Raw genomic sequence first — 17374 nt, forward strand, 5'->3', positions numbered from 1 at the left:
AGGATATAAAACAATATAGTACAAGCATAATAATTATTTATTTTAATTTTTATTATCAAATACATAGATTTAATGATTTGTTTAATTTTCCCCCTTTCTGATAAATTCACAAAGAAATAAGTGACTATTTAGAAGACAAAATTTGATCAGAGAGTGTTTTACACAAAGCCCTGAAAAAATACAACCTTTTAAATATTTAATTTTTACTAATAACTATGTATTTGCTTGCAGTGCCAGATGGAGTTTAGGTGCTATATTATTAAAACAAATTTATGGGAGACAGCTCCACACATGCAACTTTGAAAAGCTGCTTTACCTAAATATTGTAATGCGTGAAAAAGGGCAGCACTGAGAGATGAACCATAAATGTATGTTTTTTGTGTGGAGATTTCATCTTTTTCACAATTTTCAGCTTTTGTCAATGTTCTGCTTTTGTACTAGAGGAAACTTGATCTCTACAGATTTGGTCTCAACGTTTGTTAACGTTTGCACCTTTGAACTTTGTGGCTCACAAAGACATTCAGCCATTCAGACGCGCTGGAAGAGTGCCAGAATGTGCTGTTTTATTAGAAAGTAAAAGGTTCATGTTGAGTAACAAGCTCCTTTGAATGAGGCTATCTGAATGGCCGATGTGCCCTAACAGCCACCTGCAGCCGCTCTTACATCAGCAGGTTGCTTGTTTTCTGCCTCAGTCAGCTTTCCTTACTGCAAAAACAGGCCGCTTAGGAATAAGTCAAAAATTCTTACCCCGTTTGCAGATTTTTGTTTGATAGAAAAAAAGTGCCAGTTGGGTAAGAGATAATATTTCTTATTTTGAGAAAAAACATTTAGTCACTAAAATCTGTTTTCTTAAACTTAAATTATTTTGATATTGAAACAAATTTCTTGAGAAAACTGTTTTTCTTGTGGGATAAAAAATAAGGATTTTTTTTGGCATCCTAAAGATTCTGTTTTTACAGTGACATCCTTGACTTTAAGAAAAATTAAAGTAAAACATGAATTTCTTCAAATGATAGGCAAAAATACAACACATTCTGATGTGAAAAAAGAATATTTATTAATGTATTTTATTTACACAAAGCCACAGGGGTTGAAAGTAGACAGAAATAAAACAAAATGATATGTTTATTTTCATTTTTCATGACATAAATACATACTTTAAGGAGCAACAAATATAGAACTTCAAGAAAAACACAAAATGCAATTTTGCAGATCAAACAAATCAAAATTTGTCATTTTTGTCACTATACAAACTAGCTGACCGTGTGTGTAATAAAAGATCACATATACAAATAATAGCATGTCACTTAAATGCTACCTATACATTATTTTCTGCTGTTGTAAAAAGTGGATCTGTAAGGAGATGAGAACAGTCCCCTGTTCCTGCTGAACTGAGCCAGCCGACGTCACACACTGATTATCAGCACAGCAGGCACAGGAGACTGACCCAGCAGGAGGTGAGGAGGGGGCAGAGGTGACACACACACCAACTCAAGCGCGCGCACACACACGGACACACAGGCAGAAATGAACAGGTGGAAGCGTAAACACACCAAACACACACGTGTTGTGAGTAGAACTGGCTGGCAGCTCCACAAAAAAAACCAACAACCAACAAACAGGGACGTTCTACTCCTGTAATGATGCGGCTGACATTTCACAGATCCACCAAAGACACATGATTCCAGACATGCTGCTAATTCAATAATAATTTTCCTCCAAAACCTAAAGACTGTGACACCTTTTCCTATAAATCCCCCCATACCACTGTACTGCAGCACTGCGGTGAGTCTTTTAGTGAATCACACGCACACACACACACTCAGCCCTCAAACACGTGCTGTTAATTTAGAAATGACAAAGTGTGCGACTAAGTTTAGAAAATCTGAGAGAGGCGGCTCACTTTTGCCTCTTCATTATCAACATATGGCCATTTCCCCTTTTGAAAAATGAGTAGCACAGTTAAATATTTTAATTTATTCTATTAGTCATAGCAACTGTTTGTAAAAAATAAAATGTAAAGTTTATTCACAACTTTTCCATTTATTTATACTATTATTAAAAAAAAGGGACACATTTGAATGTTTTCTATTCATTATAGAAGCAATTTGAGAGAATAACTTTTTTTTGAGAGTTTGATCATTTGGGAGTTCTGGGGATGCGAGGATCCCTGGATTTGTTGCTGCATAGCCCTTCCCTGACCTTTCCTCTCCCCCATGCTGGCTGCAGCCCTGTGGCGGCAGAACTTAACCACTGTGAACATGGCATACACTCACTGTTCACATGTGGGCTAAGTCCTGCTGCCGCACAGCCAGGCTAGAATGTGCATCGGTTGGTGACACAAAGAGAATAGGGTGTGTTTGTGTGTAAATATGCAAATGGGAAAGGTGTGTCTCTGTATGACTTAGCAAAGTAGCGAATGTGTGCGTGAGAAGGTTGGCTGTTTTATTCATGGCAGCCATTGGAAATCCCTGGCAATGTGATTCAGTCCTGTAGTCTCAAAAATCACTCTGCCAGGAATTCCCCTGGCCGACAGACTCAAATGGTGGGGTTTAGGGGCGAGAGGAAGTCTTCAAAGCATGCACAAACACTCATGATAAACACAATAATTGACCTCCTTGGTAAAACTAGTGACTCTCATCCCTAGATTTTAAAACCTTGTCTGCTATCAAGGTGTTCTGCTTTGCTGCATGTTCCTGGGACACAGTCCTCCGGGTTTGTAAATACGTGGGTTTTGTCCACTCACAGACTTCCTGTGGCCTCTTATAAAAATAACTTTTCAATGACAGAATGGAGAATTGGGCCAGCACGAAGTGGCACTCCCTTTAAGAACATTTGCCCTTTTCTGCTCAGTCCTTTTCTCTAGGACTTTTGTGTAAAAAAAAAAAAAGGCTTTGGAAAGTTTTGGTTCTTGGCATTAAGCTGCAGCCAAATCTTATCAAGTTGTGCAAACGACATCTCTCTGTAAAAATGACAATTTCTTCATATTTTTTCCTGAAAAGCTAAAAGTCCTCCTTGTTAGATGTTCCCTGGTGTGATTTACTCCCTTGATTTGTGGTCGTCTGTAAATTGTTTTTCAATTTAAGCCCGTTTATATGAACTTGTGCTCAACGTATGTTTCAATATTACACTGTTAGATAGCTCTAGTCCTAAAAATATAGCAGCACTCATGTAATCAAAGTGGACATTTTGGAGCAATGCAACAGCATGTGCTCGCACACTAATCGTGATGGTGCTTTTCACAGATTTGCCGCTGCAGAATAGAAATTTTGTACCCAGATCAGCAAACTTGTGGAAAACCTTCAAACGACAGCTCATGAGCAGATATTTTCCAATTTTTTTTCTTAGCCCCATTGATCCGATCAACAGGATTACAAAGTTCTACAAACTCATTAATGTCGGTATGACTTGGAGATAAACTAAAACCCTTGCCTCCTTCCTCAAAATACTTCAAAGGTTGTCTTTTTTTTTAATTGTTTAGCAGGAAACAAAAAAAAATGCCTCTTTAGATTGATGTAACTTTTAGAAAAGGTCCTTCACTCCTTTGTTTCCCCCCCTCAGGAGGTATTTAATAGTACAACATTAAAAAAAAGTTGCATTTCAGTTCAAAACATCTCCCTGTGTCATTTTCTTTAATGTATTTTCCATGCTGGTACTTCTCCACATGCACACGATATAAAGTACTGAGAGTCACTTCAGGTCTCAGCACCCATCAAAGACATCACGTTAACTCTCCTTTAACTCCTCTCCTCCATCAACCTAAAACCCTCCATCCCACCATCCTTTCATGTGCCTCTGGCTCATCTCGTGTTATTTTCTCTGCTTTTTCATCTTTTCCATTGGTTTTTCTCCTTGCGTTTGCCTGTCGAACCCGCAGCCGTTTGTGTCTATGACCTCATTCTTTCCCTTCCCCTTTAATAATGGTATACATGCAGCGTCCAGCAATCAAACACTTGCTGGAGGCTCACTTGTTCAATTTTCCATTTTTTTTCCATTTATCTTACATTATATCAAGTGATCAGCTAGTTTTCAACACACTGGTGGTTCAGATATGTGTCAGTCTGTTGCATCCCGACGAGGGCGTTGAGTAGGAATACTTGTACCGAGAGTTCTTAGACGCAGCAGTCTGGTAATGTCAGATGTTTTTTGTTTTCATAGACTTTGGGGTCTGGTGTGTGGGTTCTTTGATGGTTTTCGAGTGTATAGTTTACACTATGTGTGTGTTCTTCTATTCATATACAGGACGCATGGAGCTCCAAGTGTAGACGTGGCCACTGGCTGCTTCTTCAGAATATCTGTCCACCCTTCAACGCGGGCTCAGAACTGACAGTGCAGTTTACACTTGGGTGCACGGTTCAGTGGAAAAGCCTCTGTTGAGACAGCTGAATCTCAGCCCCTTGGTTGTTTCAACACATGTCTTCTCTTTTTTCTGTACCTTTGTGTGCGCACACGGACTAACATAATGCTCACAGGCCAGGTGAAATCTTGCTCTCCACACACACAATATGCTCTCTATCAATAAACAAACAGGGTTATGTCAGTCTGCTGCTGGGCAAACATGGTACGTGCGTGAGCTGGGATTTCATTGTCTAATAAACCAGGAATAGTCCAAATACGTGGCCTGACATGATTCGCACCTTGAGGCTGTGAACTCAGAGTCAGCACTGAGCAGGAAGGCTTGATATTGTGCATTTCAATAATAACCCTGGATCATGGGAAGCATGTGCCATTCGGGTACCTTTCCACTGTATTGCAGTACTTTGCAGTTTGATAGTTTGCTTCCATGACAACTTCATCAATGTCGAATTCTAAATGGTTCAAGACGTTAAGTCAACACTGGAGTTGAAAGGTTACAATAACATCTGAATTCCCGTCTTGGAGTGTAAATAGGCTTTGTTTGCTTTTTGTAATTGTCGATGTATCCATTACTCCCATTAAACCCACTTGTGATGTGAGAGTTCAAAAAGGCCTGAAATGTGGAGAATTAGCTGAACGGACCGGATCATTGAAGAAAAACAATCTTTTTTTAGCACTGGCAGAATATTTTTTCACAAAATCAAAACATTCCTGGTTGGTACTCTGACTAAGCCTGAGGCAGAGACGCCAACGCAACTGTAACCACAAAAATATATCAGAGGGCTTCTATTTTTCTTGATCTTCTGATCACATGATGAACAAAAAAGCCAAATTGTACTCTTTAGATATTTTAGAGAATGTTTGTGGACGCACACACCCAGCCACACCTTTGCTCACTTGCCAGCAGACAGAGTCTGTCTCAGTATGTGCACGCATGTGAGTGACATTTGTTTCATGTTGCGTGTGAGGGCGTAATTATTGCTCAGGCCGTGACATTCAGTGACATTCAGATATTCAGGCGTTCAGTCAAGAACTCTGGGTATACAGCCGGCCTCCTCTGCAGCAGTTTCCCTGAATTAAAGGCGGACAATCACAGGCTGGCTTGGAATCAACTGAACCACACGTGGGGCAATAATTTAAGGATGTAAAGTACTTCCAGAAACAGGATTTTTTTTAATCACAGAAAAAAGAGAACCCTGAGTTGCTTTGAGCTGTGAAGCTAGCCTCAGCAATGAAGAGCCCATCCCAGTTCTATGGTCCAGTTCCTGTAGCACAGTGTGTGTAACCCTATCCACAACCTGATTCGTAGCCAAACACCCTCACCATCAGCAGCCCTGTACTTAGTGTACAGCTGCACTCCTGCCACTGAACCACACATTCACAGATGGGTGCAGAAACTTTTATTCCACTACGCCACCATTTCCTGAACCTGGGCCCATTTGTACAAATCGCTGTCGGGCACACCCACCCAGTCAACCCCACCAAAGGCAGAGTTTGACCGCTGGATTTACGCTTTCTGTCCGCTTTCTTTTTCTATCATCACTTTGGCCTTTTTTTGTTTGCAGCCTCACTGTAAAAACCAGAAACGTTCTTTCCATGTACTTTTTTAATCAAGCTATCCAAACAGTGTGTTGCAGGGAGAGAAAAAAAACCATCGGATCCTGCTTGTGCAGCAAATTAACTTATTCTTATCCCGTCTTCTTTTGGAGAGTCAGCCTTGTGTGAACCTCCCTCACAGGAATCCACCTCTCAACTTTGTTATTACCACCACCCCCAGAGGGGAAAGCAGAAAAGTACAGCGGAGTGCTGTTTGTTAGATACAGTAGCTGCTGGATTCCCTTCCTTTCATGGAGGTTTGGGAGCTTGCACACTTACAGGGCCTCTGAACAATGAGAGGAATGTTTGAGCGGCTCCGGCGCCGCTTCAGCACTTCTATTACGCCTCTCGAGTGCTTTACTAGAACTTTTTATGACCTCTGTTCGCACTGTACAGGCAGCAACTCCCTGCGGAGAGGCACACAGACGGAGTGACGTAAAGACATTTAGACAGAAAGGTGACTTAAGGAGACAGTGGCAGTTTGGAAGGCAAAGCCAAACAATGACACAGTTAGTCAACTAACACATTTGTGGCGATCTGCAGTCACAGGACACATACACAACTCTCACACTCGCACAAGCAGAAAGTAAGCCATAAACCATCACATTCAAAGCAACTATTTACATCTGACCTTTGTAATGGAGTTAGTCCACAGTGACAAAGCTCACAACGACGCAGTATTTCAGTGCTAACTTCAAAGTACATTTGAGAAGAAGGCAGATTTTTACTCTCGCTTTTAAAGCATGTCTTGAACAACAGGTTGTTGGAGTTTCTTCCAAGTGCTTCTCCATGGAAGAGCAGACAAAAAAAGGTAAAAAAAAAAAGAAAAAAGGCCAGTTTCTGTGAAGCCATAAAACTGTAAAAAGTCAGCAACCCTTCCTGTAGATGAGACAGATGTCATGCTGCACCTACCTGAGTTATAGAATTTTAACTCCTTTCAGGTCTCAAATTCACTTTGCTCCTGAGCGCAACGCTACAAAGTTGAACTTCACAGTCTCGTGACTCTTTCTTTCTGGTCGACCTGTTTCTCCTTCGGCTGTGCAGACAGGAGTGTGTGTGAACGCAAGTGTGTCTGGGAGCCAGACAGGGTGAGAGTAGCGAGTGGGCGGGCAGAGCCCAGTGCAGGGGATTCCTTTATGACGATGTCAGAGAACAGGAACCCTCCCCTTCTCCTCCTGGCCTGCCTCTCCTTCCCCTGAGCTGAGCACGGCCCAGACCACTGCCGCACAGCACAGCACAGGAAAGGGGGCAGGGAAATAATTAGCTGCACAGCTGCTAATAAATGAGCAAGGGCTGTTTGAGTCAATAACAGGCAGGAAGAGCATCGAGTTAAATGGAAGCAGGACAAACTCCGTCTTTCTTTGGAAATACAAGATTGTTCTTTCTACTTGACTTTGTGGTCCATTTCCGGAGAGCCCTCATCATTAAAGGAGTGCAGAAATGTAAACAAACCCAAATTTGATGTAATGACATATTAATTTCTAGAAATCAAACCAAACTTGATGTTTTGGTATTTTTAGAGCACCAGAAGGATCCAGATCCAGATCTTGATCACCGTAGATTTCAATAATTCAGTTGGTAACTTTTTTTTTATAGACACTCAGATCATCTTTAGACCTATGATAAAACCATTTCATGTGATCTCTTAACTCCAATTATGCAGATTTTAGCCAATAGCAAAAAAACTATCTTTTTGTAAGGCCCGTACACACCGGGACGAATATTCGCCAGGCGTTATTCGCCAGCGTTTTTCGCCACGTTTTTTGTGTTCACACCCAGGCGATTTTCGCTGACGATGAGTGGAGTGAACATGCAATTTCATTCCCTGACATTAGATGGCGCTTAATGTAAAACAGAAATACTCCTGTACACAAGGTGGCGCTGCGCAACTTTACGCTTCTTAAAGTCGCTTTTCACTCAGAAGAAGAGAGCAAGTATTTACACGCTTGTCAGAATCAAACAAAGAAAACATGAATATTTCAAGCACCAGTAGCTCCAACTGGTACTTGGTTCGGGGATGTTTTAGAATGTCCGTCATTATTGCTTCGCGGCTGTGTAGACGCTACTTGGCGTCTATCTTCTTCGCTGGTATGTGTGCTCAGCAAGGCAGTTTTGTGTTTGAGCGCCCCCAAGTTGTGTTTTACTGTAACTTCAGAAGCTCCAGACACGTGAGCAAAAGCGCCATTCTCATTGGTCGAGTAGATTTCGACGCGACGCGTCGAAAAAAAAAAACGAACCCGAGGCGTTTTTTTTTTGACGCGTGGCGTTTTTACGCGTCGGTGTGCACACTCTCATTGGTGCCCTTTGTTTAGTCACGAGGCGTTAAACGTCGGCGAAAATCGCCGGCGAAATTCGTCCCGGTGTGAACAGGCCTTGAGACGTAGTTTCTGCAGAGCGGCAGTATTTCAATGGGAATTTGCATCTGAGTTGGATAGGACTGTTGACATGAGTAGGCCTGCCTTCATTTCCCATACATTCACATTAGCGGTGCAATAAAAACGTTGAGCAATGTTGGAGATGACTCCAGCCGTTCAGTTTTTAACCAGATGCCAGCTCAGACGAGGAAAATGAAGACGTTCATGCTTATGTAGTTGTCTGCCAGTGAATGCATCAGAACGGAGCGGAGCAGGGAGCTTGTGGCCTGTTAACTGTAGTGCCTACACCACTGCTATAGGCTGTTTCAATCAGCACAACAGTGCTTTGGTCAGGTGGTGCTTCAGGTCCCACACAGCTTTGCCGTGTTGCAGTGCCTGGTCTGTGCTTATCGAGACCACCCCCAGCTTCACCGCGGAGGGACGGCGGTGTAATATTAGAAGCATTACAACTTCCCCTTCTTCACCCAAAGCCTCTGGGCGCGAGTGCGTGCGAGCGGTAAAGTCCTGCTCAGACGACCACGCCTCTGTGTGAGAGCGGACGTCACACATTCCAGACCCACACACACACTCACACACATATATGCGTATCTTAGCAACGTACAGTCAAGCTGAGTGAAATGACTGTGCCAGTTAAACACATGACTGCGACACATAGTTTGATGGGATAATGTTTTGTTTGTGGACTTGCGTTTCCATGTTGTCTTCTCCGGGGGATTTACAGCTCCCTAGCAGCCAAAGTTTAATGAAGACTTCAAGTTGTTAGACAGTATGTGGTATGTGTGAACTTGGTTACGACAGCTCTGCAGAGACACGCATCCTTCCTTAACTGATTGGTTTCTTCCAAAGTTTCTGAGTTCATCTAGTAAACCCTCCATCTCTGTGTAATATCTGCTGATGTGCAGTGAGGTTGTCTTTACTTTAAAACCTCACCAATGATGAAAACTGCTGCGAAACACCGTAATGAGAGCCGGCAAACGCAACTCCAAGAACATTATGACTGAGATCAAACAAATATGAAACGGAGGTGCTACTCAACACAAGAACTGATGTGTTGGCTTTCAGCTCAACCCAATACTTTCAGTCTGAACCAAATCAAACTATTAAAAAACTTTATTTGAAATTTCCACCCATTCCAGTTTATTGACAGAAAACTGCAGTTCACAGTGTTCTGAGGTTTTCCGTACCAGCCTTTAAGATGATGGAAAACAGCGTTAAGTGAATGATCTTTGCCGCTTTTTTTTATTTTATTTTTTTCTCAAGGCCATACTTGAAGGTCTGAAGATTATTATCGGAGTTGAATCTTCTTTACGGTTACAGTATTTCCCTTGCGTGAGTTGTTCTTTTGTTGTGGTGTCAAAGTACAGGCCCGCTCCATTCAATGCATGCACATATAGTACAGTCTGATCTGTTATCTGGAGACCTTTCATCCGCGCAAATGTGTTTCTGCACAATGAATGCTCTGTACGTGAGTGTCTCAACCACTCCTAAGGGATGTTCAGCCGAGTGACCATCTTTAAACAATGAGTCGGTAGCCAAGCACTTAGCTGGGCCTCACTTTCTGGAAAAAAGGCATAATCTTCCATTTGGTTGTCGTGGTGAGTCACATTCAATTATGTGGCTGATGGTGGAAAACAGGTTTAAGAGAGAGTTGCAGGCGATTGAAAAGGAGCTGCGAGCTGTTATGGCTGGTCTGAAAAGCATCAGGGTTTCCTTGTTTAACCAGACATGTTGCCTTTGAGCACATTCTCATGAATGTCAGCAGTTTGCGTTGCTCCCCGAGGGAAGATGCACATGGAGTTTTGACGCCTTTTTATCAGTCCACCCTTTTTTACTGCTTGTCCTAAAGTTAAAAAAAAAATCTAGGCAGCCATTCAGTGCATGCAGAATGTCGAGTTTAATTGTAGGAACAAACTATATCTTCCTCTTTATCAATAAAATCTTTGTGATTGATGTGATTGATGAGTACATGGGAGATAAAAAGAACTTGATTTCTGTACTTTGAAATCCTCCGTGCACAGCCATAAGAACACAAACATTGTTTTTGTTTCAAAAATGCTCAATTTCCTGTCTATTCTTTACTTGTATATTGATTTTTGTTCTCCTGACTTCTCTTTCACTGCTTAATATTTTCATTGTTCATTGTTCCAGAACTGCCTGATGATCTAATACATGAACGGGAAAAGATTTCAAATCAAAATAAGGTTTAGTACAAATGGGTTTTCTCTATAAACTTAGGGTTGACAAGAACTCCAAACATTTTAAAGAACCAGTGGAGCTTTCTAATCTTTTTTTTCCATATACATTAAAGGTATTGTGCATTGATGCCCAAAGAATGGTGTTCTGTCTGCTTTACTTTGATCAGCATCTTGCTACTTTCCTGATTGAGTGCGGCAGATTAAGAACATGAACAAATCAAGTTTGATGATAAATCTAATGGACAAAACACATAACTTGCATGTTTCTGAGGATTTAGGCCAATAAATCCAAAAATAACTTGTTAAATAAAAGTTTCTTGGTAGGTTTTGTAGGTATTATGTATCATAACCTGACAAGTGTCACATGCAGTTTCTGTATTAATAGCTAGATGCAGTGATCGTGAGAAAATCCAGCCGGTTCCTGAGGTTATACAATGTGTGAACCGCACACTAAAATAAGTTGTAAATGAATTTCCATTAAATGGTTTAATAGCTTTTTGTTGCTCCTAGCAGAGGATCTATGGTGGAAATCTCCTGACTTTTTATGAAGTAGGAACAGCACATAAAAAAGTTCTCTGTTTTGCTTTGTGATCTTGTGGAACGTTCTTCAGGCAGGATTCAGTTTTCAGCAATTTTACAGCTAGTTTGGACATGAGGCCTTTCAGAGTTTGATCTAAAGTTTGGTTTTTATTTCTTCAAACATGCTGGTTCATGGTCTTCATTTTCTAATGTATATGTTTTGCTTAGGGGAATGATGGTGATTTAAAAGGCTGACAGCTAGACAGCTTTGCTAATCAAGTTGCCAGCTATTCGTCTCTTTCAATTATGCTCATCTCCACCCCGTGCTTGATCCCTTTGGCATTTTTCCAATTGCCCCTGAGCTTTTTTTTAAATATACATTTGTTCCTAAACCACCTCTGACCGTGAGCTGGGACATTTGAGGTCATAACTTTTCAAAACCTCATCCACCCTGGACCGTTTCTCTGGAAACTTGTCCACGACTCCATCATTAACTGAGAAAAGAACCAGGGCTTCTAAACTCTGCCCAATAGAGCAGGACTACAGGCTTTGAATGAATCCACTTGACTTTGAAAACTCTGTCCTTATTCTCTTTTTCCTACTCTCCCTTTTCTCCTCTTTTTTCCCTCTTACCTCTCTGGTATTTATGTATTGGCAGTTGCCGTGGAGACAGGACACACAAACACAGCAGTAGACAGGAAGTGCCGTGGAACCACAATGGCGTCACTGCGGCTCTGCACTCGCGCTACTCTCACTGTCTCTGCCTGCCACAGCCAGCCTGCATGCTGTTATCCTTAGAAGCCGTATGGAGACCACAGCACTCTGTCTTTCTCTCATTTCTCTCATTATCATCAGCATGGCTTTTTCAGCTGTGGCTCCCTCTGCTTTCGTCCTTGGAAAATCGCTGTCTGATTTGCGGTGTCTGGAATGGCGGGGTGTTAAGCTGATGTGCTAAAAAACTGTTAGGCATGAACTGTTTTTAGCGATCAGACCTGTCTGCTGGGCGTTCCCTGCAAAGAAGCTCCCTCAAAACTGGGGCAAGTGTCAGTGCCGCTGTCTGTTTGGGAGTTGTGTGTTTACAGGACACAGAGCTTCAAATATTCCTGTGCTTTGCACATGATGGAGCGATTCAACAAGTGACTGGGAAAGGCGGACACAGAATAAAAAGAATGTGTGTGGTCCTATTGCAGGCGCTTACATCAGACAGACAGAGTACAGTGCACATCCCTCCTATTCTGAGTTTTTTTTGCACATCCCGCCTCTAAATATACTCCTCTGGAAAAAAACCTTGAAAAGATACTGCCCTCCTCCACCCAGAGTACTAAAAATATCCTGCCAAGACCACCTTTTCCACCCCCACCTCGTCATTGGCTTTTCTGAGGTCCTCTCTCCACCTCAGCTGATGGCTGGCCTTCTCACTTGTTCCCTCATCGCACTCAACACCAGTTTATTATCTGTGTGATGTTTAGCTTCTCTCCACGCTGCTCCTATCAGGCTCTTTGTGTGATAGAGGGGCCGACTCCAGTCCTCATGAGACTGTGCGCTATTCCTGCTGACATAACCCGACCCGTTCTGCCATCCATCCAGGAAACTGAACAGACGTCCTCCTCACCAGTCCTCTCTGACCTTTGACGGCCAAATGCAGAGTTACATTTGGGTCTGAGTGGCTGGGAAACCTGTTGAACAGATGGATTCCCAGAACACTTCTTTGAAGTTGGAGAAGGAAACATTCAAAGAACAACGCTCTTTTGTGGGTTAGCGCTTTTAGGTTTGGTGTTTTTACTCGGTTTTTGGTTTATTTTATGGACGGTTTTTGATTTCAGGCAGACTTAAATAGATTTTTCCAGAAAAGTTTTTTCAAGAGAAGCTGTAGAAACATAGATATAACACAAACAAAATGAACAATTTTAAGGCTATCCAAATTATAAATGAATTAAATTAGCAGTTAACAAACAAACATGAGCAGTTTCTGTAAAATGTGAAGCTTCCCATCACGTGTAATACTTTTATAACCAAATTGTTTACAAAAGTAAGTTGCAAAATAAAACTATTTTATTAAAACTTTATTGTCCTTTGTTTTAAATCTTAATACACATTTTCAGAGCTCCTATATAAACATATGTCCCATTTTTCATTCAAATACATTCAACACATTTCTTGCAAACTGAATCCAAAATCTCTCGAGGAGCAAATTTTTGGAAAAAAAAGTGTCTTCAAGTAGAAAACACGTTGGTGTGATTAATTCTGTTCAATTCAGTTGCAAAAAAATTGAAATTTTCTTTAACTACTGTATATATTTTGGAGTAGATATGTCAAAATAACAAGTTGCATTATTACATGACAGCACGCTGCAAACCTTAATGGCTCTTTGAATGACATATTTTAAGACCTCATTGGCCCCAAAACTAAGTGACAGGACTGTTTTTTTTTAATCTAGAGTTTGTGGCTTCTTCAGACAAACACACAAGCCCCACACCAGTGCTCCCACACACCAAATATTAATTTGATTTTTCCTTTTTCTCACCTCAAAATGAAAACATCCACTACAACAATGATGCAAAAATAGAACCTGATTTACAATAAAAATGGATATGGTTCTAGATTAAAAAAAGGGTGCTAATTGTGGTACCGTTTTTCATTCGAACATCAAGTGAGGTAGGGCTTGTTTACCAGTGTGTTGCATCAACACGTCCCTAACAACACAATAAGGAATTCAGTGGGCCACAGGTCTGGCATGCAGGCCTATATTAGCTTTCACACGGTTTTGTTAAAAGCTGTGATGTTTGTAGACAGGAGGAAATCAAGATTCATAGCTTCTTAGAAAAAAACAAACAACAAAAAGGGATGGTTTTAAAACTTAACTTTACATCAACTGTTGCCATGCATACTGTCATGATGTTTTGCTCCCTTTGAGCAGATGACGTGGGTGACGATTAAATGTAGATTGAGCAGACACTTTGTGTCTTTTGCAATTGCAAACATCCCCTAGGTTTGACCACTTTTTTGCTCTTGCCATGCAGTCAAACAGCTTTACTTGTGGAAACAAGAAGGCCCATTTCTTTGTTTAGATTACCATCAAGACATGTAAGTCGACGAGAGCGTGGGAGAACAGTTCTCACAGTGACTTCATTCTAAAACTCTAAGAACAAAAAAAAAAAGTTGTTTCCCAAAAAAAAAAAAAAATTTTCAAACATGCTTGTATGTAAAGTTCTGCTGTGTCTATGGGAACGCTTAAACAACACTTATGTCACCCAACTTTTTCATTTTTGAGGATCATCTAGAGAGGAAGTCTGTCTGAAACCACATGTCGTTTCTTTTACTACATTTGACAGTTGACCTCATACGCTGACAAGTTCAGAGCAACTTCCTTGTCTCATTAATCACTCATGTGTTAACAGGCACACACTCCTCAATTCCTGCAGTGTTTCCATCCATGCGCTATGTTCTGCTCTCCCTCTTTAACGACCTCTGACCCCCTCATCCCGGTCAAAACGATTCGAACAATAAAAGTTAAAATGTACATTTCTGCTGTAACTTAAGTTTATTTTTCGTCAGGAAGAATGGTTTCCTGATCATTTGTTTCCCACATCCCAGAGTGTTTGCTGGTTTTATCTGCTTCTTGAAAAAGAACAGAAGAGAAAAGCTTCAACAGCCCGCAGCTGTTGGAGGACGGGTAATGTTCTACTGTAACCTGACATAAACTCCCAACGTTTCTTAATTGGAGACTTTGGATCTTCTAAGCTGAACTTCAGCCATCACAGATGTTCGGTTCCAACAAAATCAATTCAGTCATCTCAGTTACTCTTTTTTTTGAGATATGAATGTCGCCATGTTGGAACCAGAAATAGTCAGCAAGCAGTGATTTGTCCGAGTCAGCATTTGGCACATGGCAACCACTCTGGCCAACGAGGAGTGAGCTTGTTGGAAGTCCACACTCTTACCATTTCAAAGCGGACTCGGGTGAATCTGTCAATCAAACGCTTTGAACAATCGATGCAAGACCACATTCTTTTATTGAGGTATCTGATTGGTCAGTTCATAACTTGAACTACAGAATGAATATCATGAAAAAATTGAAGAACATGTTAAAAACAGACATCAGATAAGAAAAAAGGGTATTCTGACAAATAGAATGACGGAGTAATAGCTGTGTATTTCTCATTAGAAGTCTATGGGATTTTGGCTTTGTGGGATCAGTGGGTACTTCCTGTTTGGAACCCCAGGGAGGAGGGGGTCACTCAGTCCAGTTCTCATAGTCAATTATTCTATTCTGCAGATATATAGTTCACAAAATCAAAGAAACAGATGATTACAAGGAAAAAAGTCAGCCCTGAAATCTCTGAATGGAAGTTAGTAGTCAGTACTTTGAGGTGATGACAACGCGCAGTATGTCAACTTTTACGATACAGTAAAAACATGGAGGGGTGAGGAGGGGGGGAGGGGGGCCTCCATGGTGGTTTATTTTCTGCCTCTACCAGTTGGAGCCAACAGCAGTCAAAAGCCAGGTTTTGTGTGGGATGAGCTCTGATCTGTAACTGCATGTAAATCAGCCTACACAAACATAAACTTACAGACTTCTTTGTTTAAATACAGTTAGTCATTTCCAGCATGTCAAACACTCCAGTCCACTGAAACAACAAGCAACTTGCCGGGGCAGTTCGCATGCGTCAGACGATGAACGCGAGAACAATCGCTTGGTCATTACCTCCAACTTTGGGCATTTTGGTACAATACTGGTTGCCAACCATGCATGTGTGACCTGACTGTCCTATGTTGAAATAGGAGAGGGGGTTAAAATATCAACTGACTTGTAGGAATTGTTGCTGTCTGTTGCTCACAATCTGATGGCTTGTCTGCGTGTGTAGGCGTCAGACAATAAGTGGTTAGTTCACCGAGGTAAGCCAAGGTGTGCCCAAACTGGGTGTGTCTACATTTCCTCTCCCCCCACTGTTGAGAGGGGTGCTCCTGGGGGAGCTCCCACACTCTTGGCTTCAGCTTCTGTAGTTTTCCTTCATTTAGGTCCACTCACCCCCCCCTGTCCCAACACTATTTATGCCCACTTCCTTCTACATGTTCTAACCTGGACTTTCGTCTGCGTTTGAGTAAATTTTAGACTGCATCCCTCCTCGGTTGTGTGTTTTTCTGTGCCCCTGCTCTGAAGTTGTCCTTATTTGGCTTCTCTTTGAATGGGGGGCAGACTTAGAGTATAAATGTGACTGTGTGATTGCGTTTCCTCCTGACTGTGACTCACTGCTAGTCTGACTCACGAGTGCTAACAAAAACACAGTTGCCATGGGAACTTCTACCCCTCCTCCCCTCACCCAAACTACTCCATCTCCCTCCAATTTCCCTCCGCCCCCTCCACCCTTTGCCAGTCTCTGGTTTCCCTCTTTCTCCTTGCAGGCATCCCAGGCAGCCCTGGCACTGTTAAATTTGTGTCACTCCTGAAAGGAATAATGACAGTGAGGTTATCATAGGGCTGAAGATCTGGAAACACAAAAAAACAAAATAAAGCACCAAAATAAACCTACAAAAGCTGGTTAAGAATTAAAAAAAAAGTCTAAAACACCGCAAGAATAGAAAATGTAGCGTGCGAAGCAATCATCTATCATCAGTAAAAAGTAGAGGTTTGTGCATTGACTGAGTCAGGCTAAACAGAAAATGCCCACCTGTGGTTCTATTCTCTGTTTCTGTACTTTTGCTTTTACTGCTCTGAAATTGTAAACTCCTTTGAACTGCTTCTGTCTTTTGATGTGCTGGCGTCACAACTTGGCCCTCTCATAACCTCAGAGGAGCTTTGTAACACGGCAGCCACGTGTGGTGTTGCAGTATGACAAAAGCCCAGGTAGGGGAACTGAATGTATCCACTACTCTACTACACAAAAGGCTTGTCCCACTTCCTGTATGGCAAATGTTGCTCGTCCCCCTAGTGGACGAACAAAGGATCACCGTGCATTCACTTAAACATTAAAGTCTATTAATAAAGTTTTCCATTGTTACTTTAAATAACATTTTGAACATTATCACACTTATTCTCTCAATAAAAGAGGAATATGTTGACTGACGAATTTTGTGACGAAACAAAAGTTTATTATTGTCGTTCAGAAAATCACTAAAGTACAATTACGTATTTGTGTCCTTTTAGAAAAAAAACAAAACAAAAATCAAAGTAATACAAAAATGCCTTGAATTTTGTCCTATTTTCGTCACATTTTGTTTGAGCGGCCTCTGTGGTTTGATTACTGTCAAGATTCCTAACCACCGATAAATGTTCTGCACAGACTGAGAGTAAATTACGTTAAACAAGTGATCAGGAAGAAACAATATGAATGT

The 17374-nt window shown here is 41.4% G+C and overlaps 3 non-coding genes across 3 annotated transcripts; all 3 read right to left on the reverse strand.

The window, feature by feature from the left end:
• Positions 1-1364: 1364 nt before the first annotated feature.
• Positions 1365-1453, reverse strand: mir24a-2 (microRNA 24a-2). The gene has a single exon (NR_107124.1). It is a non-coding gene; the product is annotated as a microRNA 24a-2 (primary transcript).
• Positions 1454-2216: 763 nt separating this feature from the next.
• On the reverse strand, positions 2217-2323 carry mir27c (microRNA 27c). The gene has a single exon (NR_107125.1). It is a non-coding gene; the product is annotated as a microRNA 27c (primary transcript).
• A 124-nt stretch (positions 2324-2447) lies between these two features.
• On the reverse strand, positions 2448-2544 carry mir23a-1 (microRNA 23a-1). Its single transcript, NR_107126.1, has one exon. It is a non-coding gene; the product is annotated as a microRNA 23a-1 (primary transcript).
• Between the last annotated feature and the right edge of the window lie 14830 nt (positions 2545-17374).

Source organism: Oryzias latipes, chromosome 8 (genome assembly GCF_002234675.1).
Source record: "Oryzias latipes chromosome 8, ASM223467v1".
Taxonomy (NCBI): domain Eukaryota; kingdom Metazoa; phylum Chordata; class Actinopteri; order Beloniformes; family Adrianichthyidae; genus Oryzias; species Oryzias latipes.